This window comes from Tiliqua scincoides, chromosome 8 (genome assembly GCF_035046505.1).
Source record: "Tiliqua scincoides isolate rTilSci1 chromosome 8, rTilSci1.hap2, whole genome shotgun sequence".
In the NCBI taxonomy this organism is placed as follows: Eukaryota; Metazoa; Chordata; class Lepidosauria; order Squamata; family Scincidae; genus Tiliqua; species Tiliqua scincoides.
Genome location: NC_089828.1, coordinates 26,381,531 through 26,406,024, shown reverse-complemented (window position 1 = coordinate 26,406,024; position 24,494 = coordinate 26,381,531). Strand labels below are relative to the sequence as shown.

The 24,494-nt window shown below is 44.7% G+C and overlaps 1 protein-coding gene and 1 pseudogene across 4 annotated transcripts in view; both read right to left on the bottom strand.

Annotated features, from left to right (window-relative positions):
* Positions 1–24,494, bottom strand: part of TLN2 (talin 2) — a 225,182-nt gene that overhangs the window by 132,200 nt on the left and 68,488 nt on the right. The window lies entirely within an intron of this gene.
* On the bottom strand, positions 861–980 carry LOC136659561 (5S ribosomal RNA; annotated as a pseudogene).

Genomic DNA, 24,494 nt, shown 5'->3' with positions numbered 1-24,494 from the left:
TGGCTGTGGGGAGGTGGTAGAGCAAGTGGGTGGTAAACTGCCGGTGGAAGGAAGCATGTTTCCCCCCAGTTCTCATTTCAAAAATCCCGGACGTGACATCACTTCTGGTTATGACATCACTTCTGGGGCATCATTTTGAGCTTGGCACCGGGCTCCATGATCATTAGCTATGCAACTGAATACATGGATCTCTGTCCCCAAAGGGCTCACAGTCTAAAAAGAGATGGAGACACCAGCAACAGCCACTGAAAGAGACGCCATGCTGGGGTGACTAGGGATAGTTGCCCTCCCCCTGCTAAATATAAGAGGACACCATTTTATTGGTTAACCTCTTGACCACCAAAGCAAGAATAATTATCTTTGTTTTAATATGAGGTGTGGGCAACTGGAAGGCCCAGAATCTTCAGAAGGCCTCACTGCTGATCCCCCCCCAAACCATCTCTGAGCCCCTATATATTTTGTGTGGTGGCATGGAGCATCTCTCTTTTGGTCCACCCAGGCAGGAGGAAGAAAGGCAGAATACCACTGCGAAGACATCATCTAAGAGTTTTCAAAGCAGTGCTCACTTAGATTTCAAATTTGCATAATGGCTCTCTGACAAAACCGATCAACCTTTCATTGGCTTGCTTGTCTGTGGCAATGCAACAAGGTACAGCATTAAGCAATCAGAACAAGAACACTTCCATGTCACTCTCTCAAGCAAGAAGCTTCAAAACCAGTTTTAATCCCACAGCTTGTTCACAGCTTCTTTTGCTTAAAATCCTTCAAAACAATTGAAAAGCATCAAGGGCACAGTTGTGTTCTGCCAATCAGATGTTCAACTTGGTTGGCAACCTTCAGTCTCGAAAGATTATGGTATAAGCCTACAGCACCCAGTATTCCCAGGCGGTCTCCCATCCAAGTACTAACCAGGCCTGACCCTGCTTAGCTTCCAAGATCAGACGAGATTGGGCATGTGCAGGGTAACAGTTGCTGTTCAACTTAGCCATGTGCCATGCTGCCATCAGGTTGCAGAGGACTCTGGGGTAAAGCCCTGCATAGAAACCCTTCATCATACTGCTGCCTGCCCAGTGATGGTGCATTGGGGACTGTCACTAGAACTGGAGGTTTAGGGATTGGCGTAGTCAGGTGGGCCCTCTGCTGGTGTGGGCCCCCAGTCAGTACCCAACCTCTGATGCTACCCCTGGTCATGCATTCCTTCTTGCATCATACATATGGAGATTAGGGATTTACAGCCCAAGCCTGAGCTGCCCACAGCTGTGGGATCCGGCAGGATCCACAAAGGGCTCCTGCCAGATCCAGAACCTCCCACGCTACCGCGGGAGGCTCCTCGGGAGAAGGGGACATTCGTCCCCTTCCCCCCGAGTAAGGGAAGCAGTCACGCAATGGGACTACTCACTTAGCAGCGACTGTTTGGTTGCCGCTAAAGTGAAGGCACTCGTGTAGGGCGAGCAGCCCTGCCTGAGCACCCTGGATCCTGCGGAGCTTGGCTCCACGCACCTGCCTCTCCTGTCTCTGGGAACACCCCCCACGCCCTTGACCACGCCTCCCCCTCCCTGGAACGCCTCCCCCACGCCCCTGACCACGCCCCCATTTCCCGTTCCGCAGCCTGGTGGTCACAGAGACCACCAAGCCGCGGAATGCGGGTTCCCACTGCATGCTGGTTCAGCGCCGGCCGGAGCTGAGCCAGCTCTGGCGGGAGCCCGATGGTAAGCCCTGCAAACATGCCTTACAGCACATTTGCGACTGTGGTCCGTGCCGCAGAAGCGTGGCACGGACCACAGGATTGGGCTCCTAGCCCCTATCAGAGCCAAAGTGAATAGTTATAGAATCAAAGTGGTTAAAGGTTAACAAGTTCAGGCTCCTCAGATTAAAAAAGAGGGGCCATATCTGAATGGAAGAGCACGTGCTTTGAATGCAGAAGCTTCCTGGTACAATGCCCGACATCTCCAGGTAAGGGTTGAGAAGCAATGAAAGCCTGAAGACATTAGTACCTGTAAGTTTAGACCAGCAATTCTTTCTGCATGAAAGCCTGAAGACATTAGTACCAGTAAGTTTAGACCAGCGATTCTCAAACTGCGGGTCACGACCACGTTTTTCGTGAACTGCGGGTATGGTGCATGCTGGAAGCCACAAGGCATTCTGGGCCACAGAATGCTACCTACATCATTGGCTGCATCATGCCCCAGACTGTCTTATAGTGTGGCATTCTGCAGTGCAACCCAGAAGTTGCAAGGCATTCTGGGGTGCGATGTGGCCACTGCGGCTGATGAAGTGAGTCATGACAGTAAAATGTTTGAGAACCACTGGTCTAAACAACACTGAGCAAGATGGATCAACAGCCTGGCTCCATAAGGCATACTTTCTGATGTTCCAGGAACATCAGCTGAGGAGACCCTCTCCCCCCCCCCCCACATATTAATCCCCACAATTTGAGACCACACTAGCGCTATACTGGCATGTAGATTACACACATGGGGATGGTGGCATGAGGGAATTATGACTGCTGCCTGATATTCACACATTGGATTTGATATTTGGTAGGGCAGTGACATCTAAAATTGATTTAGTCAGCTTTGGTTAATAATTTAAAAACATCTTTTAATAAGAAAAAAATTTCTCAATTAATTGGATGGCAGATTTTAAAAACTTTGCTTTAATAATAAAAGCCTTGGATGCCCTTTGGGGAGAAAGGCAGGATCTAAATCAAATGAATGAATAATACAAATACGACTGTAGATGGCAAAAACCAATATCTAGAAAATCCCCCCTTCTCTCAGTCATTGGAGGGAATGCTTTTTCTAAGTCAATGTTAGACTTAGACACATTACAAGAAGCTTTTGTGTTTCAGAACAATTTCATTTTCCTCTCTACAAATGTAATCAATAAACTAAGATTTTTTCAACCAGGTAACCACCCTAATATTTTCATAGGGGCTTTCACTTGCAGAGTCCATGATATGTAAGCCTAAACGACTCACTGGAGTATTGAGGTGTGCAGATTGCATGGAGGCCCTAGTGCAAATAGGAAATCCAAAGTGTTATCAGATTGTTACAGTTGTTAGGGGTGCAGAGCAGGCCATGTGGTCCTGATTATCCACCAACCACCCAAATAATTTAGAACATTAGTCTAGGGCAGGGGTGTCCAAAGTTTTTGGCAGGAGGGCCACATCATCTCTCTGACACTGTGTCAGGGGTCGGGGAAAAAAAATTAATTTACATTTAAAATTTGAATAAATTTACATAAGTTTACATAAATGAATATATTAAAGATGAACTTATATGACTGAATGAAGGTCTTGCAATAGCTCAAGGCCTATAAAAGGCCTTGCACAAAGCAAGGCCGGCCTTTCCTTTGCTGCCGCTACTGCACAACAGATGTGAAACAGCAAGCAGTGGAGCAAGCCCTCATCTCACAACTCACGCGAGAGGTCAAACAGTCGCCCTCATGCTGAAAGCAGTTGCGTCAGGCCAGTGTGGGCTCCAGCAAGTCTCTGGAGGGCCAGAGGCTCATTGGAGACTGGGGGCTCCCTGAGGGCCGCATTGGGAGTCCTCAAGGGCCGCAAGTGGCCCCAGGGCCGGGGTTTGGGCACCCCTGGTCTAGGGCACCAATTGAAGGAGGAAGTGCCTTGCCCAGCAGAATCTTCTTGATGATTCAAGCAAATCAGCCAAGTTACACAATAAAAGGGAGAGCAAATAAAAAAAAAAATGCCAAGACCATCAGAAGGAACAAGCTGATCCCACTTGGAAGTAAGTCCCAATGCATTTAAGATTACAGAGCAATAAGGGGGGCATTTCAAACATTTTTTTGATTATCTCTCTCTCACACACATACATGCACATACCACTGATTGAAGTGCAGTTAAAACAAAACAAAAATCTTGAATTGTTTAATGCCTCTATTTAGGCATATAATTAGGACTATTATTTCCCACATTCTTGGTCTTCCTGGCCATCAGATGCTCATTTAGAACATTTGGAAAGGGGCAAGGAGCTGACCTAAGAATGCCGCAACACACCCAGCAAAATTGAGTGTAAACATCTTTAAAATCTCATGCTAGGGAGTGGTGCAGGATTTTGGGAAATCACATCACTTCCACATGTGCAATGTTTTAACAGCTCTTTTGTATTTTTCAGTAGGTGGTCAAACTTCAGACAAGGGTGGTCTTTACTACCATTTTAGGTTCATCACGAATTCTCTAATCAGAGTTCTATTTTCTACTGATTTCAATGTAAATTTCTAAACTGCTCTGCTTAAAAGCAACAGAACTTTGCCAAGATACAAAGAGTACTTCTCTGTTTCCTCCAGTTTACCATGAATAACATGGGGAAAAAATTATGGGGTTTGAAAGAGAGAGAGCTGAATCTCTACTGCCTATTAAATGAAACTTAGATATAAGAAGAAAGGAAAGGAGAATAGACCTTTGGTACTAGACTTACATCAAGAGCAGACAATCCAAATCTATGACACTATGTGCATGTGTACAGCAGACTTTGAGGCTCACATGCTCCTTCACTCCTTTGTGTACCGAGATGCTTTGTTTTCTGCTTCTTGGTAAACCATAGTTTGCCACTGTATCACAACTCAGCAAACTGTGGTTTGCTCAAAACATATTTGCCCTTATATCAGGACTGTTATAGTTTGGGATCCTGGTTTAAGGCTAAACTAGGGTTTGAACAGATCACAGTTCACCATGCTCAGATGAAATGGCAAACTTCAGGTTGCAGACAACCAGGGACAACCAGGGACTCAGTGTAAGAGTGAAGGAGTGCAGGGCACAGAGAGCATAGACAACCAGGGACTCAGTGCAAGAGTGAAGGAGGGCAGGGCACAGAGAGCATAGAAGCCCAAGGCGGAGCTCTGTTTATGTATAGAAAACCAAACCATAATGTCGTTGTTTCAATGTCATTATGTCTCACTCATCATCATGGAAGTTCAGATCATATGTTGGTGACAAGAGCTCACAGAATCCTGGATGATCAACAAATCAGCCGTTTTCAAAGCGTACTGCCTGGCCATCTCCTCTGTTTCTGCACAAACACTGATCTGTGAGTGCCACCCAGTCAGAAGGAGGCACAACCAGAACTATGACTCATGCAGACCTACAATAATCAGCCTCTTCTAGAATGTGCAATTTTGCTGCATTTCTGCAGATGGCATGTTTGAAAGATCCAATCAGACTTGATGCAGAGAAATGGCAGAATTAGCCATGCCCAGTGGAAGCTGATTGGAAAGAGGCAATGCCAGAGCAGTAAATCATGCAGACACACAGCAGGCAAACTCCTGTGAATAAGTGTGTTGACTCAGATAAGCTTTCAACATATGCTTTCCCCTGAGGCATTCCAATTACCTCACAGCTACATTACTTTGCTTTGGTACACAGTTTGGAATGACTGCCTTATAGAATACATAAATGCTATAACACTTTGTTTCCCCAGGTAGAAAATCCAAAGTGGCACCTCCCTTCTGCTTAACATGGGACATAACGGATTGGAAATTTTCCTGTGCCAGCTCTGTGATTAGAAACCTCCCAGTTGCTTGTGACCCATGGCTCGGATCCATCTCTTGCACAACTGCCCTTCGCAGCACTCCTTAACATTCCTGAGGATGCCACCTGACCTTGTCATGTGGCAGGGCCATCTCTGATCTCAACCAACTCTTGGCCTGCAACCAGAGAAAATGTCCAGGGGAAAATTGAGGTTGCCAAGAAAAAAGGCTGTACACTTGTTCACCACATCACATAATTCCCACACAAAATCAAGCTGGTGTTTCTCCTTTGGAAGACTGTTTTCCTGAACAACATGTGGTTCTGGCACTGAAGTGTAAAAGCCTTCCCCATGATGGCCCTACAGTTGAGTTTAGTGCCTTGAGACAGGGCCAAACATTCAACTGATGCCAAGTCTTCACCAGAGGCAGCCAAGCTCCTTTCAGCATGCGCATGATGAAAACTGCTCTTAGAACAGTCCCCTGACTGACATGCGAGCATCAGTCAGTGAGTACACTCCACTCTTACATACTGACTGAGTCATTTGGTCAGGGGGGGTGGGGGTGGGAGTTCAAATCCTGTAACGAATCCTGTAAAATTTAACCACATTTTGCTCTTGGACTATATTATGCAAAAGAGCACATGTTTATAACATGCAACTGCATTTAGAGGTCAGAGTTGAAGACAGGGCTATTTTTGATGGCTTGCTTTACTGTATTTTATGTGCCTTCAAGGGCTTTGCTGTGGAGCAGAAGCTTTAAATTGCTCACTTGTAGATTAGATAGCTAAAGCATAAAGGATAGCCAAAGATCAGTGTTTCTCAAATGGTGGATCATGAGCCAATTCCAGATGGATTCCCCATAAGGGGAATGGCCTAGGTTTGGCTCCCGATAGTGGGTCGTAACCCATGACTCTGGGAACCACTGTATTAGAGACAACAGCAGTCAATACCAGATCATAATGACATATTCCCACTCAGTCTGACAAGGTATTTCAGTATCAGGAGCATTTTGTACCCCAACTAAATTGGTTTGCTTCCATCATGGCACTCTTGTGTCTAGACCAGGGGTGTCCAACGTTTTTGGCAGGAGGGCCACATCGTCTCTCTGACAGCCCAAGTGTCGGGGACCGAATTAATTTACATTTCAAATTTGAATAAATTTACATAAATGTATATATTAAAGATGAACTTATATGAATGAATGAAGGTCTTGCAATAGCTCAAGGCCTAAAAAAGGCCTAAAAAAAACAAGGCTGGCCTTTCCTTTGCTGCCGCTACTGCATCATGATGTGAAACAGCGAGCAGTGGAGGAAGTCCTCATCCCACAGCTCATGCAAGAGGCCAAACAGTTGCCCTCACGCTGAGAGCAGTTGTGTCGGGCCAGTGTGGGCTCCAACAAATCTCCGGAGGGCCAGAGGCTCATTGGAGACTAGGGGTTCCTTGAGGGCCGCAAGTGGCCCCAGGGCCGGGGTTTGGACACCCCTGGTCTGGACCATGAGCAGAAGCCCAATAAGGCAAGACTAAGTAGTTAGATGGCCAAGACCAATCAGAGTCACAGTACCATGGATAGCTCCAAGTGACCAAGTTGCTCTGATTAGCATCAGAGGTGGGTTGAGGCCTTAAATACAACCCCACACACTCCGACTCCCAGTCTGGAGCACAGGAACCTTAAAGGGGCAGCCTAGAACCTTGCATTCTGCCTCCCCACAGTCAAATCCCACCTTGTCTGTTGTCGTTACGGATGTGCCGTCACTGGGGAGAATAAGGGATACAATGGGAGTGTTCTTCAGGCAGTTGAGCCTCTGAGGTTCCTATTCTGGAAGTTCTTCAAGCTCTGGCATCAGAGTCCAGGACTAAGCCCATTGCTGGTTCTGCCTCCTCAGATTTGGACGCAGACATTGCCACTCAGACATCATAAGAGAAGCTAAGATTCCTTCTGTACTTTTCTCAGTGGTGAAGGAGGCAACAATTCAGAGCCAAACACAAAAGATGCTCTGCATATTTATTAAGGGAGTGGAAGCTCAGAAGGAACACTGTTTACTGCATTTAAAAAGTAATAAAAGAAATGGAAACATCCACCAGAAAATGTTCAGCACTGGTCTGTTATCTGTTTGCTTCTTCTCAGTCCTAGCAGTCTCACAAACGTAGAGTGCTGCCAATGTTATCCTAATGTCAAATGAAGGCATCGGAACAGACATTAATAAAGAACAGATCGAGTGCTGGCAATAATATACGGGCCCAGGTTCAAGCTCAGCTACTGGCAAAGATCTGCAAAGTTCTTCATCATCAGTGGATATTTGGTGCACATTTCAAGGCAGTGGCTACCAATGCATGCGCACGCATTATTTAATCTGTCAAAACAATTGCTTAGCCGCCTTTCCTACAGTCTATATGGTGTGCGACAAGAAGAAGGTTTTCCTCCCATGTCTCAGCATAACAGAACACAACAGCAGAAAAGCAGCAAGAACACAAAGCAAACACAATAGCAGAAATAAAAACAAAAACCAATCTTCCACTGAAAGCTCAGGAGAACAGACTTTCCTTTCCCTTGCACCAAAACGCTAGTCAATCAGTGCCAAGAGAGTGCCTCTGAGGAATCCATTCTAAAACCAAGGTACCACCATTGAGAAGGCCTTGTCTTTGGGTCACCATCTGATTCACTTCTGAAGGTGGCATCATATGGAGCAGGATGCCCAGTGCGGAGTGGGCAGGTTCACATGGAGTGCAAGCCGTTCTTCATATACCCTAATCTGAAATCACGGAAGATTTTTATAGTGCTGTGCATCAAAAATCAGTGTGATGCATTACTAAGACAGAGAGGTAATGTATTTATTTTTGCAAAATTTAGGAACCAGCCAGATTTTCTAAGAACTGACATGGATGAAGAAATAAATGAGTTCCTGAATTGTCCAAGGAGAGGAGAGATCCATGGCACCCAAAAGACACAGCACATAATATATGTGCTGCCACTGACTTAGAGGGAGTACAAAAATGCATAGAGGAAGAGGAGGAGAGATCTATCTGTTCCAGTTTATAAGAACTGCTGTATGGAGCCTCTGTGTTCAGAGGCAATGACTTCTGAGATCTCGTTGCTGGGAAGCAAAAGTTGGACAGGGCTGTCGCTTTTGTGCCCTACTCATGGGATTCCCAGAAGTATCTCTGGTTGACCATGGCAGGATGCAATGAGAGAAACAGTGTCCGATATATCAGGGCTTCTGTAATGTTTTGATTTTGTTTTTGCTGTTTGGTTCTTGTCTCTCTCTTTCCCACCCAAACCTCTTTCCAGGCAATGCTGCCAGGGCTCAAAATTACCTGGAAACGGGAGCCTTGAACTTAGCATTCCTTTCTCCAGGGAAGGGTTAGTGGTTCAAGGAAGGAGCCAAGATCTATGACACGGGGGTGGTCAGGTCACAGGGGCAGGGCAGGGGATGAAGTGAAATCACTTCCTGCCCTTTTCAGCATCCCAGATGCCAAGGCACCAGGGCCAATTTTGGGGACTAGTTCTGCATTCCATCACATTAGAACTCAGGTAGTCCTGATGAATTAAATTGAGAGATTGAGACTGAGAGATTGAGATGGACCATCTAGTAGAACATTCTGTTTCCAGCACTGGCCATGCAGAGATCCCCAGAAAACCGACAGACAGGGCATGAAAGAGATGGCCTTCCCCCTGTTTGCTTTCACATCTGATATTCAGCCATGTCAAACAATTCTTTTTAATTCTCTTCCGTTCCAGGGGACAACAAACATTATGTGCACTTTAAAAGGGAGGGGGGCATTATTTCTGCCATAGAGTTAAGCAACTGCACTGCAAACCATGATTAAAATTCCTGCCACTTTGATTACTCTGAAAAGGAAGCAACAACATTAAAATCAATAGCAGGAGTAAATATTTTATGTTGCTTCCCTTGATGCAGAGAGAGAGCGAGGGAGAGCAAGCGCACATGCCCCCACTGGAGGACAGCAGAGCTTTTAAAAAATGCATGCCAACGCAAGCTCTCCGTTTAAGGCACACATGTGGCCCAACTATTTCAGGTTATGCCTTTTTTCAAATGGTATTGGGCCATTGGGCTTGTTGAAAAACAGGCCCAATGGGCTTCCCACAAGATGTCCCTCCACAGGAGACTTGGCTTAACTTTTGACATGGGATTTTGAGATAAAGTAGTGGACTAGAACATAAGCAATTGGATATGTGAAGAACATTTCCCAGACCACGTCTGACAGCTCAGACTCATGCTTGTTTCCAAAAGAGAAATTTTCATCAGGTGTTCCAATCTAGCTGCTCCAGTACACATCCAAAGGTGTACTGCTTCATTACTTACAATCCTAGGGGATGCTCAATTTGCAAAAGAATATTAGAAGAGCCCTGCAGGATCATCTAATGGATGCCAAAGACCCATCTGGTCCAGCTTCCTGTCTCTCACAGAGGTCAGTCAGAGGCCTCTGGGAAACCCATCAGCAGTGTGTGAAAACAACACTACTCTGCTGCTGGTCTTCAGAGGCAGATACTTTGGAACATGAATGGAGATCATATGTAACCATCATGTTGTTTCAGGCAAATTGAGATGGCAGAGTTCTCTCCAACAACAGAGTGAGTAGAGAAGCCCTTGCTTATATTGAGCTCCTTGAACCCAGTGGAGCCTTTGCACAGCTCTGTACTACAGTCATGTAGCATGCTTCAGCTGTGCGGTATGCTCTCTGGTCTGTATTAAAAGGAATAAAGGATACACAATCTTTTGTTCACAATAAGAAAATCCAAGGAACAGATTAAAAAAACTATACGTATTTCTTTCAAAGTAAAGATCCCAGTTACTTAATGTCACCACCACCTAACATTTTAGAAAAGGAGAGGATATGGGGAAAAAGAAAATAGGAAAAGAGCTCAGACAAAAGTAGCAGCACAACATCTTAAGCAATTGTGTCACACCTTAAGCCATTTCTGCCCAACGATGCATATATGCAACAGGGATCAAATATGTGTGCCTGTGAACTGGGCAGAAACGAATTAAGCCACACTCAGAATCTCTTATCTTACATTTTCGTATGTTTTTTTCTCTCCCCTTACTTGATAAAAGGGGGTGTCAACATTCCACTGAATTCTTCCTTCTGTTGATTCTTCCTTGAACCTTTTTATACTACATAATTTCACCAGAGGCGCCCTGAAAGGGTATGACACCCAGTGTGGCATCATGCCACCTCCATCATGCCACCTTTGGACCCGCCACCTCCAGGCCATGCCTGCATATCAATCACTTCAGAGGCTGCTCAGATCTCACACAAGCTCCAGTGCTATCTTAGATGCCCAGAGACTATTGGGGCCTTGATCGACTTGCCACAGAAGAGCTGACAGGCAGCTGTAGGAGTTCAAGGACTGCTAGCATGCTCCCTTACTAGCTCTCTGACAGATGCACACTCTTGCAGCTGCCAGCTAGCACTTCCAAGTTTGTACTGCCGGCACGCTGTGCGGAGCCACGCAGCACTGCTTGGGGTCCTTGTGCAGCCATCCAGGGAGGACACTGCCACTTCTGGACAGCCAGAAGGATGGGGGTGGACCAACAAGGCCTTCTGGTATCACCCCTTCCCCGTGGTATCACCTGTTGTATCCTGCACCCCCACCCCCTTAGCGACACCACTTAACTTTATGTATTATACTATTCACTTCACCTATGCTACACATTGAAATATACCTCTCACCATTCACATGTGAGATGTTAGGACCAACTGAGGTTGACTTGGAGATTTTTTTTTTTTTAGTGTGATTGGATTGCTTGGAGTATTTTTTCAGTACTTTTGAAAAGCCCTGGTTGCATTGGGCTTCCCAACGTATCACACATTTTAAGCTTTCAGTTAAGCTGCTACACAACAAGATTGACCTAATCTTTCTCACAAGGGGATGAGAAAGTAAAGAACCGTTAAAAAACAAACTTCAAATTACATTAATGCAAATTGTGGTGAACCAAGTTTAATCATTATAAGGCTTTCTGGCAACACTTATCTACATCTCAAGTTGTAGCTCTAGCCCACCAGCCTTCCTCTTCTGCTCTATTCCTATGTTCCTTTTTGAATCCAGGGAGTGCAAAGAGAAGGCGACTGACTGGAGGCAGGCAGGGAGAGGCAGTCACTCCCGTGTTAATTTGCTTCTTGAGACAACTGTCTCACTGCCCAGTCCTATGCATGTCTACTCAGAAGTAAGTCCCATTAGAGTCAATGGGGCTTATTCCCAGGAAAGTGTGGATAGGATTGGGCTGTCAGTTGGTCACCTGAATGGGCCGGCCCTCTTTATTCAAGCTCCATTTGGCAAGTTTCAGTTATATCCGAACAGTGATGGAATTTAGGGGCTTACTGGGCCCTCATGCAAAAATGTGCCCCAGTTAACACATTCCTTGGACAATCACGTAGAGACTGTCCAAGAATCTCTTTATTATTTTCTTCCTGTTGTGACTTTCAAGATGCAGGGAGAGCGCCGTTACACCCTACTGAGACAAAACCAGAACGTGATTTGCTTTTATTTTCTTTAATGCGGAAGAAAGAAACTGGAATGCATAACATTCCAGAGTCACCGAGATTTCCTTCTAAGCAAACAATCACAGTAATACTTTTGGTGCATCTTCTAGAGCGGGGGTGCTTCATCCACTATATGTGAGGCAGTGTGAGATTTGTACTTAAAATGTTTTTGGCTTTTAAATATGGAGGTATGCAAGATATTTTTCCTCTTGAAAAATGCTGCAAACCTTCTCACCTGTTTAAAATTTGCCACAGCAGCAATGGATTGTTATCAATCACTGCCCTCTGGAATCAACCTGAGAGTTAGAAACAGAATCGTCTACACCAGGGATGTCAAACTCGTTTCATACAGAAGGCCGAAGTTAGCATGCATGGGCTGGAAGTGACATCGTTAAGCAGAAAGTGACATCATTAAGCAGATGATGGGCAGAAATAAGCAAAGCCAGTCTTAGGAGCTGCGGGGCCCAACTGGAAACCCCTTTGTGGAGCCCCCTCTACTAATTTTTTTTAAGCTCTTAGCTTGAATGGAGCCAAATAAGAAAAAAAAATCTATTACTACTGTGCAGGTAGATAGGACTCCTGTACTTTTAGTGGTACAGTATGCGCCAAGCCCGTAGCACTCCCTGATTCTTCCCCATCACTGCCCTGTTTGCAGCAGCCTGCTCTAGAGGAAGGCGTGCATGCTGACGCCTGCATGGCACCAATTTTGGACCAATTGGAAGCAATGGTGGGCAGAAGCTGCTTCCAGACTGACCCAAATTCGGGCCATCTGGAAATTTGGGCAGGAGGGCAGAGCAGGGCCCCCATCATGTGTGGAGCCCAATTGAGTGACATTGCCCCAATTGCCTAAAAGTTGGCCCTAAAAATAAGCACTTCGTACTCAAACAGAAACTCATTAACTGAAATGACAGAAGAGAAAATGTGCAAATCTTGTTCATATCGCCAACATATGAAAGAACCCAATTATCACGGTGGGAGAGCCCAGTTATAATGGGGGCTGGATGAATTGCTTCTGGGGTCCGCATTCGACCTGCAGGCCCCTATGTTTGAACATCACTGATCTACACAACAGTGTTTCCCAACCTGTGTACCCCAGTGTTTGAGAGCAAACTCACAGGGGCACACCGGATGTCCCCAGGAGCCCCTTCTTCCTGATTCTTCCAGGCATCACCATCTTGGATTGTGTGGAACCTCGCAAGAATCCAAGCATTTGTCATCATCATGTCCTCCTAATCCACCATATTAAAAAAGTATAGAAAGACCTGACAAGATCAGAAAATCAAATTTTCTTCTGTTGTCTGTGCACAGGTCTACTGCAATTCCATTTCCAGTTCCAGAAGGGCAAAGGGAGGCACAAAATTAGGCAGGGCTCACTAAATTTTATGCAAAATGCAGCTGCAGTCCTTGTATTCCTCTGACAAAATCTATCAGCTTCTAGGCAATGCCAGCATCCAACACACTTCACAACGGAGAAATCCCAAGGCTGTCAAAAGGATGAGACCCAGATGAATTGACAGCTGCCCACATTCAGAATGGCACAGCCAATGTTTCTACAGACCTTAAGTAAACTGGAACAATTAATGGTTAAGTCAATAAGGAAGTGAAATTGAAAGCTGGAGAGATGTTTTGCTTAGCCCAGCAGGAAGCCAGTTCCACAAAGCTGAGAGAAGCAAATCAATTTGCCTAGAAATCCTAAGCAGAAAACAAAACAAAAACAGAAAGTTGGCAGTTTTTGGAGACTACGCACAATGACCTTTACAAACAGAAGCCTCAAGGGGTTTGCCATCATCCAAACAGCAAGCTGAAGAGCAGAGCTAATAAGACCTTGAGAAATGGACATGCCATAGTTTATAAAAGCAATTGTTACACACTGTACATCGATGACTTGTAAAATCTCTGCATGAGTCACTCCAGCGTCAATCCCACTTTTTGTAGGCCTGATGCTTATCCCGCTAGGAATTCATGACTTAAGTTTGTCTGTTTTTGGATCAGTTCGACAACTTTATTAGCAAGAAAAGATACTCTTATGGGAGCTAGTTGATGGTTGGCAATGTCCAGAGGTAGGCAACTGGGAAGACCATGCGTCAGACTTCACTCCTGAGCAACTGAGTGAGAGACAGAAGCATTATCCACATATTCAAGTGAACTCAGATAAAGGGTGGGAGTGGAACTGTATTTGCTGGTTTTGCCCCTAGCCCCTGCACCCCACAATGTTAAAGAACTCAAGCTGCATGTAGACGGGTCTGAGCTGGGGGGGGGGGCAAAATACAAACAAAACAAATTTGGGTACCTCAATCTCAGCCTGTCCAGGACTGTGCTTCCACTGCAGCTTTAATCTGCTTTCAGGGCACTTCTATTATGCCAATGCATTCTGGAGACTGTAAATTGTTAAGAGTAGCTATAACAGAATGCATTGAGGGACTAGAAGTGCACTGAAAGTGGATTAAAGCTGTAGTGGAAATGCAGCCCAGGTCTTCTCCATAAGCACCAACGTGTACTAGTACAATTCAAACATGGGCAAGTGAAACTTACTTCTTCAGACCTGAAGCATCAGTCCCCAGCCATAGGTCACCCCATAAGGTTCACAGAATTGCTAGGCCCCAATAGTCTATTCCACCCCTATTTCTAGTTTAGTATGTCAAGAACACATGGCTCTTAGGAAAGCATGCTATTTCCTGCCAAAAAACCGTGGGTCCGAGGAGATTTGAGGATTCGATCCTACAGATGGTGTACAGTTTTGGAGAAGAAGAGTCCAGCCAGGGGCTGTTTTTCTCCAAGGCAACCCAGCCATCAATGTTGGCTTTGGTGAGGATTCATCTTAAAACTAAGCTGAAGGCCCCAGGCAGGGAAAGAACTAAGTGGAAGAACTAAGTGAGTGTTATCCTGTTGTGTGTGTCTGGCATTGATTGATTAATTGACTGCCTGATTAAGCTTTTGCCGGAGGGAAGAAGGAGGGGCAGATTTTCCCCCTCTGGGAAGAGGAAAGAGTAGGGAGGCTTTCTCCGTTCACTTTTTGCTTGCCTGAGAAGAAGCTTTGGAAGAGATTTGCCGAGCTTGATATGGAAATATGAGAGCATAACTCTAACTTTACAAATCTAAAACTCTAAACTAAAATTTGGATTACAAATTAATTGTTTTGGAATATAAACTCTGCTTTGGAAGGCTCAGTTTCATTTTCCTGTGGAGATCTTGGAGTGCCTGTGGAGAGGGCTGGAGATCGACATTTCTTTGTTTTGCAAAAGTGGTTTATTGTTTTGAATTCCTCTCACTATCTCCTGGAAAGGAATGTGGTTGATATAGCCACAAACTTAAGCAATAGAATCAAAACAACAGAATAAGAAGAATAGAACATCGGGGACATCTAGTGGATTTAAAAAGACATTGCAAGGACAAGAACAGGATTTGACAGGTGAAGTAAGGAGGACGATACGCTGAGGACATCTAGTGGTGTTAAAAATGTTGCAAGGCAAAGGTTTATTTGACTTAAAATTTCCTTGTGTTGGTTTTTATGGGTGAACAGTTGATTTCTTGATGACGTGATGTGATATAAGGGTAACTGATAGTGATATATGTGCTAACAGATATTTGAGTTTTACAGGAAAGAAGACGTAAGAAGGAAGAAAAAGGATGACAGGAAAAGGAGCGAAAGTTAGGGGCTCTCCCGCCCTGGAGTCAAGCTTGGGAAAACTAACACAAGAGGAACCGAAAGGGAAAGATTGGAGCAGACAATACAAGACAATATAGAAAAATTAGTGGCGATGGAACAGCTGTTTTGACTACACAACTAAATGATCTCAGCGTGCAACTGAAAGCTGTTAAAGGTCAAGCAGATGAGATTAGACACAAAAGATTAGACACAAAAGATGACACAAAAGATTAGAAAATTAGAAGAAAAGACAACAAAAGATCAATCTAGAATACTGGAGATAGAACAGAACCAATATGATGGAGAGGCAACTTTAATGGAAATTCAGTTGGAGAGTGCAGCTCGAGTGGTGAGAATACAAAATGTACCAGAACAGAAAGGGGAAGATACACGACGTCTGATTGGTAATTTAATATCAGAGTGGATCGACACGCCAACAGAGGAGATACTCATGGATCTGGATTCAATGAGAAAAGTGAGCACTTTTTATCTAAGAAAACATGAACTACCAAGAGAAATCCATGTGAAATTCATCAGAACCTTTTAGAGATAAAATATTGAAGATCTCACAGGAAAAGGAATGGATGGTGGAGGGTAGCAAAGTGAAAATTCTGAGACATGTCCCATGGAGAGTGATAAAGAAGAGAAAAGAATATGAAGAGCTAGCAAAATTCTTACGAGGAAAGCAAATACCATATAGACGGTTTCTTCCGGAAAGTATGTTTTTTTCAATTCCAGTCACAGAGATATAATATAAATTCAACAATGAAAGCAAAAAAATTTTTTAGTACAGTAATGAATGTACTCAGATGAGACAAGAAATGAAGAAACTGAGGAAGAGGAACTGAGAAGAAAAGAACTAGAAAGTGTAGAAATGGAGCTGGAAGAAATCAGGTGATTCAGAGATAACTGAGGAATCAGAATAGGAAGAAACTAGGGGCAAGGAGCCACTCACCAATAGCAACAAGAAGAAGACAAAAAGAGAAGGTGAATAGTAAAAAGAAACATGATGGTTAAGGCAGGATGGAGTATTTACTCTGTCAACAAAAATGGCTTAAATTCACCTCAAAAACAAAATAAAGTCTTCCTTCAAATGTAAAAGTTAAATATGGATAGGTCATAATATTACATTAGAACAATGGGAATCAATTTGGAAATATAATATAAAATTTACTAGAGCAACAAATTTTAAAGAAAATGTATATAAAATGTTTTATAGATGGTACATGACACCAGTAAAACTGGTAAAAATGAATCAGAACATATCAAAAAATTGTTGGAAGTGTAAATGTGTAGAAGGGACGTTTTATCATATGTGGTAGACGTAAAAAAATGCAAGTATATTGGAAAATGGTATCCAATACAAGAGATCGTTGGATTTACGATATCGCTGAAACCAGAGTTATTTTTGCTTAATATTACCTTAGATATTATAGATAAAGAAAATGATGTATATTTAGTTATTATGATATTAACTGCTGCAAGAATTTTATATGTTAGATACTGGAAAGGTATTAAAATTCCAATGAAAGATGAATTAACAGAAAATAATGAATGTGGCAGAAATGGATAGGCTTACAGAGATTTTGGATCAATAGCACAAACTGACACAGATAGAGCAATGGAGACCATTTTATGCTTGGTTGAAAATGAAGTTGTAGAAGTATAAGATAGGGCATTTAGATGAATATATTGTATACATGATATATTATACAGGATATGATATGATAGATAAATCATATTAAGAGGCTAAACTAGAAGAGGAACAAGCTTAGAAGATATGTATTGATTGATTAGATATATTGATATATGATTGCTTGCACCCTTCAACGATGTGTGTGTGTGTGTGTGTGTGTGTGTGTGTGTGTGTGTTGTGTATTGAGTTTGTGTTTGTTATGTGTTTGTTTATATTTGTTGTTTTTATTTTGGAAAATAATCAAAAATTCAAAAAAAAGAAGAAAAAAGAACACATGGCCTTGGATCTACATGTGTTTGGCATTGTCTGAAGGTGAAGTAGTGATTTTTGGCCTTTGACAGGCCTCAGAAGGCACTTGGAGGGCCAGGGAGACAGTGCGCAGCCTCCCTGACTCTCCTAAGCCTGTTGTATGCCCGGGGGGGGGGCACCTGGTGCAGAGGACAACACCCTGCAATCCTGGCCCTGGCCAGCACAAGGGCCAGGATCACCAGTGGGCATCACTGAGTTCATATTTTACTTTCTTCCATGGCTGCACCAACAGGGTCTTCCTAAATGGTTAAGAGGAATTTTTTCATACATGAACCTGGAAACAAGTCTTAAGGCTCTACAACTCAACATGTAGCATTCTTGACACTGTTGTACCAGCCCTCATGTTTTATATATGAATAATCCTGATGCATAAAAGCATGAGAGCGGCAGTGATGTGCAAAATGTGGCTGTGTTATGAACAGTCACCATTAAGGCATCTTTACAATTAAATGATTATGTTCAACAACTACAGTAAACCTTCCCTGTTAGAAAGCATTCCCATTTCCATTCTGGTATGAATCATGACAACAAAAATTCAGCCTCAACATCTTTCAAAATGTAAGTACACAAGCCTCCACGCCAATGGAGGGAGAGAGCCTTGTGTCGGTACAGCTGGGCCGACGCAAGGCTCTGGGTTGGGTGGGGAGGAGGCGGGAGAGAGGTATTCTTAGGCGGGGGAGGGCAGGCGGTGGGTGGCCCTGGGGTAGGCAGGCGAGGAGTGGGAGGCGGGGCTGGGATCCAGCGGTTATTCTGGATCACAACACCTGCTGCTGGGGAGTTTGGAGTTGCTCGAAGCCACTCTGCTCTTCTTGGACTTGTGCCACCTCAGGAGGTGATGCAAGTACGAGGAGACTCATTGGGGCCAGGGTACCTTACCCAGGAGTAAGGGGAAGAGTTTCCCCTTGCCTCTGGCTGAGCTGATTCTGGCCCCTATCCTGCGCTGGGTACAGGGCAGCAGCGTAATTAATCAAAGAAATCTTGTTCTTGGTGGTCAGCTGCAACACGGCTCATAACACCAGGAGACTGGAAATGTCATTTTAATTCCCCCACAATGTCCCCAAAGTGCCATCACTCTTGAGCAGGCATGCCCAACCTCGGCCCGGGAGCCACTTGTGGCCCTCGAGGTCTCCCAATTCGGCCAGCATGTAGGCCCCAGTCTCCAATGATCCTCTGGCCCTCTGGAGACATGTTGGAGCCCGCACTGGCCCAATGCAACTGCTCTCAGTGTGAGGGCAACTGTCTGACCTCTTGCATGAGCTGTGGGATGAGGGCTTCCTCCACTGCTTGCTGTTCCACATCTGTGATGCAGCAGCAGCAGCGAAAGAAAGACTGGTCTTGCTTTGTGTAAGGCCTTTTATAGGTCTTGAGCTATTGCAAGACCTTCATTCATTCATATAAATTCCATCTCTAATATATTCATTTATGTAAATGTATGTAAACTTATTCAAATTTGAAATGTAAATTAATTCTTTTTTATTCCTGGCCCCCAACACAGTGTCAGAGAGAGAAAAAAAGTTTGGACATCCCTGCTCTTGAGAGATGTTACACATCAGTGATGCTGTTGAGAAACAGAAATGGCAACTCCAGTCTCTTTGCACTGGGAAAGGGAAGAAAACATCAACAGGGAAATTTCAAATAGGGGCCCAGTTTTCAGCTGTGGGCACTCCTGGAGTGCTGGGCCTTGTATTGATAGTAGGCTTTTCCACACCCTCCAAACTGCTGGAAATGGGAAAGACACACACACACACACACAGGAGACTAAAGAAGAAAGTGTTTGTTGTATAGGGTGGCACAGAGGTTAATAAAGTTGGGTATTGGTTTGAGGGCCTATGCCTATCAGAGCATCTACCTGGACAAGCCAATCCCTAAACCAGTAGTTCCCATACTTTTCCACTGGCAGCTCCATTGACCTACTGGGCCACTGACCGTGGCTCCTCATTAGGCCTACAAACCTACACATTGTATAGGGCAGCAGAGCTTTTGTGAGGATTCCACAGCTTCCCTGGCTGGTTTCCATGGTGTCAGGGAGCCACAGCTCAGTTTGGGAACCACTGCCCTAAAGTATGGGAGGCAGAGGCAGCGCACAAAGTCAATTTTAAAGGGAGGCACACCACAGGGACTCCAGTGCAGGACTTTGGCCTGAGTTTCCCAATCACCTGACACCGGCACTGTGGCAGCTGAAAAAATCTGACCCATTTTCAATCTGTAGCATAAACTTTTGTGAATGGCAGTTTATGCAGCAATTCATCAGTCTTCAAGCTACCACAAGAAGCTTCATCGCTTTGGTTGCTACAGGCAACCGCAATGAACATTGATACATGCAGCATGCAACTCAGCTCAAGTCAAGCACTATAACAGCTGAAATTCTACAGGCACTTACCTGGGAGTAAGTCCCATTGAATTCAGTGTAAAACAGCACTGAAAGGGGGCCTAATGGCACCTAGGGTGGGGTGACATGGCGACATCAACTCCAGTGTCACCCCCTGCGCTACCCCACCCCTCCCCACTATCCAGAATGGCTCAATTTTGGAGCCAGACACAGGGAGCACAGGAGGGCCCGACTGTGCTCCTACTTTCACATTCTTTTTTGTCGTCATTGTCTGTCATCTTCGCCACCGCTCTTCACCTGTAAGTCAGCGCCCAGTGCCCTGCTTCAACTGGTGCCTGGAGCACTTGCCCCTCCCACACCACCCAAGATACATCTCTGGTGGACATTACTTCCATGTAAACGTGCATGGGATTGGGCTGCACGCCCCATGAATTAACCATGGAAGAGTTAACCATATGCTTAAAGATTTCCTCTCGAAACATGTGAGAATTTGAAAAGTGTTCAGCTTTAGCTAGACAGCCCATACAATTGATTTGCAGTAATCCATTATGATGCCACCATCGTGTTTCTTTTTAACAAATCAATGATAATGATAAATGATGATCAGTGATGATCAATGATCATCTTTTTAACAAATTAGTGATAATCAACATCATAAAATAATTAAAAAATCATAAAACTTGCATACACCAATAAACAGAATCCAGAGCAGCTAATACGCGTAAATAGCTTCCATTTGTTCTGAAAGAAGTAAGTTTTCCCTGGCATAATCTTATACAGTAAGTTAAAACTAATAATTTTTCATCAAGAATTCTGTCCTCTGATATCTGGGGATCTGTCCATATCTCAGTTTCTTATATCTGAATGTTCCACTCCTAACTGAATGCAAGGCGGATACCAAGAGGGAACAAAAGTGGCAAGGCTGCTGAGAAAGTTCCACAGTCAGGGAATAAGAGGGCAGCTACTGTTTTGGATTAAGAATTGCTTTAGGACCAGAAAGCAGAGTGGGTATCAATGGGCAATTTTCACAATGGAGAGAGGTGAAAAGCAGTGTGCCCCAAGGATCTGTCCTGGGACTGGTGCTTTTCAACTTGTTCATAAATGACCTGCAGTCTGGGATAATCAGCAAGATGCTTGTGGATGACACTCCAGAAGAATCTCTCCAAACTGGGAAAAATGGCCGTAAAACGGCAGGTGCATTTCAATATAAGTAAGTGTAAAGTCATGCACATTGGGTTAAAAAAACCAAAACTTCACATATAAGCTAATGGGTTCTGAGCTGACTGTGACAGATCAGAAGAGAGATCTTGGGGTGATGGTGGGCAGCTCAATGAAAGTGTCAACACAATGTGCAGCGGTGGTGAAGAAGGCCAACTCCATGCTTTGGATCATTAAAAAAGGGTTTAAAACGGTCAATATTATAATGCCATTGTACAAATCAATGGTAAGGTTGCACCTGGAGCATTGAGTCCAGTTCTGGTCGCCACCTCTCAAAAAGGGTCTAGTGGAAATGGAGAAGTTGCAGAAGAGAGCAACCAAAATTATTACTGGGCTGCAGTGGCATCACTAGGATATGTGTCACCCGGTGCGGGAGGCCTGCGCATCACCCCATGCAGTGGGTGGGGCAACGCCCCAAATGGTGGGCATGGTGATGTATCATCACCCCACTCCCACTGGTTTTTTGGCTGTACTTTTTGTTAGAACATATTTCAATGTGGTTTGTTTCATTGCATTCTGCATGAAATTATGCATTGATTGTTATATAACATGATGGTATTAGTCCTCCAAATTCTGATTTTAGTGATTTTGAAAACTTGTAGAGTCTCTCTCTCACACACACACACACACATACACACCCGTGTCAACTTACTAACACCTTCTTGCAGTAGTTCTCAAACTTTTAGCACTGGGACCCACTTTTTAGAATGACAATCTGTCCAGGACCCATTGGAAGTGATGTCATGGCCAGAAGTGACATCATCAAGCAAATTAAAATAAATAATTATAAATAATTAAATTAAAATAAAAGAAATAATTAAATAAGGGGGAGCCAGTCCTGTTCCACCAAGTGAATCTACTCTGAAGTAAGTCCTATTGTGGTCAATGGGGCTTACTCTCAGGAAAGTGTGGGTAGGACTGCAGCCTGTGAGGCCAATCCTATGCATGTCTACTCTGAAGTAAGTCCCATAGTGGTCAATGGTGCTTACTCTCAGGAAAGTGTGGGTAAAATTGCAGTCTGAGTTCAAGCCTATGTATGTCTACTCAGAAGTAAGTCCCATAGTGGTCAGTGGAGCTTACTCTGTAGTCTGCCTGCAATAACAACACCCCCCAAATCAGTGAGATTTCCAGCCCTCCCCAGTGCCCAGTTAAAGTTCTTCTACTTCAAGCATGTAAAGATAAAGACCCTCCTGGTTTTGCAAGTGCAGAATAGAAAATTTCCCCTTACCAGTTCAAGCCTCTTTTTTGTCCTTTTTTTTTGGGGGGGGGCTGCCTTCTGGAGCATTTGTTGTGCTCCAGTTCCATTGGATTGGGACCCTTCTGGTGTCCTCACATTCCCCTTTGCCTGGCCTGACCAAAAGGCAAGGCAGGTCTGCCTACTCGCAAGTAAACACGACCGTGAGACTGCTTTGCTTTCCATAGGGCTCAACAGACTCGCAGCTGGGAGGGGGGACCAACTTCTCGGGTGTTTTGGGGGGCTGCATTCATTGGATCAGGACCATTCTGATGTCCTTGGAGTCCTCTCAGCCTGCCCTTTCCAAAGGACTATGGCAAGTCCGCCTACTCACAAGTAAACACAGCCACGTGGCTTTGTTTCGGGCTCAATAGACTTGCAGCTGGGAGGGGGAACCTCATTCTCGGCTGTTTTGGGGGGGCTGCATTCATTGGATCGGGACCATTGTGGTGTTGTTGGATTCCACTCAGCCTGCCCTTTCCGATGGACTATAGCAAGTACGCCTACTCGAGAAAAACGTGCGATACAGGTCACTTTCACTTTCCATAGAGATCTATTCATTTTTTTTTCCTGGTTTTTTGGCCATAACTTTTGAAGGAAAGGAGCTATTTCAATTCTATTTTTTTGCATTGCATTCCGCTGGGAATTCCGCATTCAATGGTGTATGGTATGAAGGGGTAGCTCCTAAAGCCGTGATTTGAGCGTGTCACCCCTGCAGGGCGCATCACCCCCCCCGGAGCATCACCCGGTGCGGCCTGCACCCCCTGCACCCCCTTAGCGACACCACTGCTGGGCTGGTACATCTCCCTTAAGAGGAAAGGCTACAGCATTTGAGGCTCCTCAGTCTATAAAAAGGTGCCTGAGGGGGACATGACTGAGACGAAAAAATTATGCAGAGGATGGATAGAGGGATGTTTTATCCCTCTCATGCCAACACCAGAACCAGGGGACATCTGCTAAAATTGAGTGTTGTGAGAATTACAACAGACAAAAGAGAATATATTTTTTTTCCCCTACATGTGATTAGTCTGTGAAACTGCTTGCCACAGGGTATGGTGACAGTGTCTGACCTAGATTTTTGTCCTTTTTTGGGGGGGGAGGCTGCCTTCTGGAGCATTTGTTGTGCTCCAGTTCCATTGGATTGGGACCCTTCTGGTGTCCTCACATTCCCCTTTAAAAGGTGTTTGGACAGATTTCTGGAGGAAAAGTCCATCACGGGTTGATGGGTATGTGCAACCTCCTGGTTTTAGAAGTAGGCTACCTGTGCAAGGGAGTGGCACCAGGATGCAGGTCTCTTGAGGTCTTGTGTGCTCCATGAGGCACCTGGTGACAGCCAGAGGGTCTCCACACATCTCTACATGATGGCACACAAGACATGTAGCTGCCACCAAAAATGGCAGCCATAGGCCTTGTTCTTGTCTCCCAGTCTGTAACATCCCTTTATCTCAAACCTGCAGATGCCGGGACCATGGATAAAGTGAGCCCACTGTATTTGGCTCTTTGGCATATTGAGGGCCTCCTGGCACCTGAAACAGCATGTCAAATGCTAGCCACCACTGCCACCACCACAATCTGGCAGTGCACCAGCTTCCACTCCTTCTCCTGCTCCCTGGATTCGAAAAAGGAAGAGAACAGAATATCCCACCACTCTCCTCTCCTGCGCCATTTCAAATCTTGAGAGTGAGAGGAAGAGCTTCCCCCATCAAAAAGGAGGCAGAGTTGGGGGTACCATGGCACACAACCAATTGTCACTGTTTTCCTAACTGAAAGAAACGGAATTGGCACAAGAGCACAGTAGAACTTCTAGGTTCTTTGTGTACTTTGTTAGCGTGACTGCCAACTGAATTTTCTGTTTTGTGCACCAGTACGTCTTGGAGCAGCCCTGCATACTTTAGAATGGAGTGCATAAAAAGGCATGTTAGATGCTTGTTGAAAGCAACAAGGGAGCCACATGACATGCGCTAGAGCTTATCCCGTGAGGATCTGGCATTTCCAGTAAGCAAGCAAATTGGTCTTTGTACTTAACATTGATCAAGACTAGAGCAGTTCATTTAGAATTCCTGTCTGGTTGA